Raw genomic sequence first — 5,454 nt, 5'->3', positions numbered from 1 at the left:
ATAGAAGTATATTACATTATATGCCACACAGATAGTAGAATAGATCACATAATATATAATTTAATGTAGCCTTTTCTTTTCAAAAAACTTTTTTGACCTATTCTATTTTATTTGTTTGTACTATACAGAGTAATGGTAAGCTGAAAGATGCTAATAATAGCTGTCAACTGATAAAATATAAATTGGTAAACGCCAATAAAAAAATAGTCAGTGAATCGATTATTAATCGCGTATGTGCCACTGGTAACTTTTACTGAAATTGAAAACGTGGCATGTATCACATTTGAAAAAGGTAAAACAGGCATAATGTAATTCAGCATCGGATTGATGAAGATGGGTCCTAATTATATTATTTGCTCGTGCGTTTGTTTCTACAGGAGGATAACGATAAAGTCTGAAAATTGAAGAGCATTAATAACGGTTGGATTGCCTGGTCGAACTCGCGTTCTAGAGTGGGAGATTGGAGGTGAAAGTGGGATGAGGAATGATCCGCGGGTGGGTGAGTGTCACGGAGGGAGCTTGGATGAACCGTGAAGAAGGATGAAGGGAAAGCGGCACGGGGAGAGTCTTGCCTCGAGGAGAGAGGCCTCGGGAGGGTGAAGCGAATAGACGTAGCCGCTGGACGCCGCTGTGTAATTTATTTCCCTTCGCTTCCGCGTCGCGGACGAACGTTGAATCGACGGGGGGTTCCCCGCGCGCTATACGCCCCAATGAACCAATCCTATACTACCACCACCGTCTTTCATTCGCGAACCACCCTCGGAAGAGCGGCGAAAATTTTAAGAAAATCGCAAACCATGATAAATCATGCTGACGTTTTACAAGTGGAACAGAGTCAAGTATAAACTATCTGATAAAATAACTTCTTTTTATTTTATTATAATTACTATTTGTTTTAGTTCAATTTTATTAAATCCACATTTCATTAAAACACTGTTTGAAAGTGTTAATATTTTGTACAAATTCTAATCTACATTACGTAATAATTAAGTCTGAGCGCGACAAATCTTAAAACAATCTTTATTCAAAGAAGGAAAAAAATGATTATTTTGCATTACAGTAGCAAATTCTGATTGAAAAAAAATTTTTTTTCATCAGGAAAATGGACTAGTGAAATGATTATTTACCTTTCATCCATGAAACGCTAGAACGATTAATGTTCGGTCGGAAGTTATTACCGATAAAATGTTTTTTTTTTATTTTTATCGATCTGTGCGTGTATACACCATTCTTGTTGAAATTCGACGAAACGGGAATGATACTTTGATAAAGGAGTTGGTGTTGCACAATGTCAGGTGTTGGTGCGCTGCCGGCTCTAATTAAAAAGCCGTGTCGGCAGCGGGCATCATGGAAGACCCCAGGACGTAACCTTTTTTTCGTTATTTTTTTTCATTTTTGAAATGGCCGCTCGTCGAGCACGCTTATATAATACCAACAAGCTGCAGAACCATCCCCAACCCTTCTCGTCTACCACACGAGCTCTCTGGCGTTAACGCCCACACGTTGGTGCTTTCACAATAATTCTCCGCACCTTTCGCAATTCGGACACAATAAAAACTCTAGCGAGACAGTTTGGCGTGCAAGTGTGATGTAGGAGTACTCATAATTTTTTTTCTTTTTCAGGAGGTGCCGCACTGCGGAAATTTTAGCCTATAACTCGCATAAAATCCCATGTACAAAGATTCGGATCTAATGCGTATCTTGATCTCGGTGGATAAAGGTCCGAAAAGATATCCCGAAAAGGAGGGAAAGAAATCCACACTTCAACCGAGAAGATACGGAACATCATTCGCATCAGCGATGTCGGCCCAAGTTGGACACGGAGACTTGCACGCCATGATGGTCCGATATGAGTGACATCCCCTTAAATAGCATGCCCTTCCAATCCGTCGTAGCGACCCCTTAAACTGAACTGAATTGAACGGAACACCACCCCTACCCAGATCCAACAGTTACAACAGCCCAAGTGCGGAGACCTACTCGTATTATCCACAGTGACAGAATGGCGGAGTTATTAATGGCCGCGACAGTGACAAATGACGAACTGTCGGCGCAAGCAAGACTGATATCATGGCGGCCTTCGTTCCTCTCTTCGTTCCCTCCGCTTGTGTTTCCCGTCTCCCTGTTCTCTGCTCCCTCATGGCTGTCGCACGGACCGTCTCTGTTCATCCCCTTGCCCTCGATTCGACCTTCTCTCGCATCTCCTTCGTCAAACCGTCCTTGCGGGAACTACGGGTGCACAGCGTCCGCGCAAATGTGGAATGGCAGACGATAAATCTGGCGTTCCTTTGATTAGCGCCTATGATCGAGGATCAGTTTATAGAGAGTATACCGCAATGGTTTTAGGTGTTACCAATTTGTATGAACAATTTGTTTGATTAAAAAGAAATAAATTTCCATGAATAATTGAGAAATAATTTTTTTCAAGCTTGAAGAATATTTAAAATAATGAAAAAAACGATCGTTTTCTATTTTTATTCTGTATAAAATTTGATGTATATTTAATTTTAAACACAAAAATTATTAAAAATTCATTAATATACATATGTATGAAATCCCAATTTCACGATTTTAAAACATCTGTTATAGGTTTCATTTTTTTATTTCATATTAATAGAATTTAAAATATAAATAATAAATAATTATGTAATACTAAATATTAATTTACTATTTCTCGTAATCTAAACGCGAAAAAAAAATAAAATTATTTTTTGTAACAAAAACAGAAACAAGAGCTATGTACTCATTCTTTCTTTTTTTCAAAGTAGATTTGAATGAAGAAAAAAGAATGTATAATATGCACGACAAAATAAAATCATGTTGTGTACAAAATCAAAATAAATATATTTACAGATTATCCACGGCGGTAAATCACATGCGGTTTGAATAGACAGCAGGAGGTCTGGTCTTTGGGAAGGCGTTCTGGGCTCTCAGTGCACCCTCTCCACCTTCTCGTCTCTCTTCCACTCTTCCCTCCTCTCACCCGATAGTTCTTCGGACGCTGCTTTGTATTCCGCGTTGCTTGCGTCTTCCCTTTTCCTTCCTCAACGTCGTCTCAAACTCCACGATTCTCTCATCCCTTTCCACTGATCCCCCCTGCCACCCTCCAGTGTCCCTCTCACCAAAAACCCTCATCTTATACTCGCTCTTCGTTCTTCTTTCCTCTTTCGCTCTTTCATTTTTCTTCTTCGTTGTCTTCGTCCAGCTCTTCCGTTGGAGATGCCCGAAGCTTCATCCTAAGGCGACTTGATCCACCCCCTTTCCATCCCTTAGACATTGCCACGCCAAGTTCTTTGATCCCTGTCGAGCGCGCAACTTCGAAGGATCACCACCAAGATTTTCGAAAGAATTCATAACTTTGACGGAGTCTTAGTGAGGAAGATTTCGCGCCTCGCGTGTAGTAGTATCTTGGGGATAAGATGGGTTATGTGTTGCTCAGCGTAAGGAGAAAAATACCAAGAAGAAGTCGACAAGAAACAGTTTTGGACAACTTGATTCATATTCACAAAAATTTGTCAAAAATTAATCGATGTATACAGAGAAACACTATTATAATTTTATGAAAAAAATCTTTCACAGAAGAATATTCTAGATATATTTTATTTTTATAAAATTTTTATAAAATTGCGAAAAATTGTAAATTTCTAAAATTACTCAAAATAATATGTACATTTATATCAATGTATGTGATGAGAAATAATATTTAAAAAACAATAATATTTGTAATATTTTATTTATTGAACAAAGTTGAATAGAGAGAGAGAGAGAGAGAGAGAGAGAGAGAGAGAGAGAGAGAGAGAGAGAGAGAGCAATATAAGAATTAGAGAAACGAGAAAAAAAAAGGAAGAAGAAACGCGCAGGCCTGATCTGTTCATGAACGCAGAAATCCCTCGTGGCAACCTTGGGGTTCCGAAACATCAGCGTGATTGCGTTCCTTCGCGAAGGTATTCCATTATCAGGTTGAGCGAGTACCCTCATCCCTGTTCTACCCTCCTGAACTGCCGGACGTCGAGCTACGTTGTTCCCGAGCCAGACTCGCCCATACACGCGACCAGACATCGACATTCAAACTAACATTTGCAATCTTTGGTCCAACAATGATAAACGTTAGACTTATCTTTTGAATTTATTGTCAAAATAATATCGATAAATGGCATATAGATGGATATATTATATTTTAATATTTATCGATATTCTTACACGCTTTTTAATTAAATATTGTTTAAGATAATTCTATTAGACATACATTTTGTAAATGACAAAGTTTTTACTATTTATAATGGATTTTTATTTCATTTAAATTAATTCTGTAATTTTGAACGTCAATATAATTACTTACAAAATAATTGAATCAATTATGTAACAATGTTTCTTAAAAATTATGATATTTATCTGTTAATTATATGATATAATTTTGTAAAAAAAAAGGATTGTCTATTAAAAATTGCGAACTATTTTACTAGTCTTCAATGTTTCGTTCGTTCCAAAGTTTAATCAGAAATTGGTATAGGGATGCTTGTCCTGTTTTCATTAACATTCCACAAATCCTGCAACAAATTAAATTACTTCACCATTGCTGGGAGTAATGAATATCGGTAGGGTGGTAGGAAGTGGTGGAGGATACTGAACGACAAGCATTGCAGGGAGAGGGCAGATAATCGATTGGTCTCGAAAGTTGAGTTTATTCATGCATATAATGAGTCATGTCGTTTGCAATTACTTCCGCTACACACTATATGCTTCATTAAAAAAAATTAAACTTTTAGAATTGCCTTAATTTTACAAAATCTATAGTTGATAAAATTTAACTCCTAATTTACGTCGCACCTCTAAGATTATTTGGAGACACGGTAGTATCTCGGCGCTAAGACATGGCGCGAGACACTGCCATGACTCTTTTACGCGATAAAATCTACGCAAATACAGCAATACAAACGTGATTTATGTATATTTACAATTATTAAACAATTTTTTTGAAATATAGGACAATAATTATTTTTAGTTAAATTAATTTTAAATAACAAACAATTGATAAATATTTAAAATAGTATCATTATCATTCTTTAAACTTTTCTTTTCTGCAACTGTCTGTTCATATATGTGGCAATGACATAATTCGTATGTACATTAGATGGATGCGAATACCGTGCTAGGCTGCGTAGGAAGCTAGATTCCACGACACTGAACGGGATAGAAATGGCGGTATGGCAGAGGCGAGGGATCGGGTAATGGGGTTTGCTGGGAGTGACGCGGGAGCTAACCGAGCGGAATCACGAGCTTCCAGAAATCGAATCCATGCGTCACCCAAGCCTGCCAACACCATCTGCAGCTACCGAGTTCCACCGACCTTAAGTTTCGGTGGCAGACTCGAAGCGGAGTGTCATCCACCAGATAGTAAAAATCGGCAACTGATTCATAAATAAAATAAAAATCTAAATTCTTTTTTATAATTTA

The sequence above is a fragment of the Atta colombica genome, unplaced genomic scaffold (genome assembly GCF_001594045.1).
Source record: "Atta colombica isolate Treedump-2 unplaced genomic scaffold, Acol1.0 scaffold344, whole genome shotgun sequence".
Taxonomy (NCBI): Eukaryota; Metazoa; Arthropoda; class Insecta; order Hymenoptera; family Formicidae; genus Atta; species Atta colombica.
Note: the sequence above shows the minus strand (reverse complement) of the source record.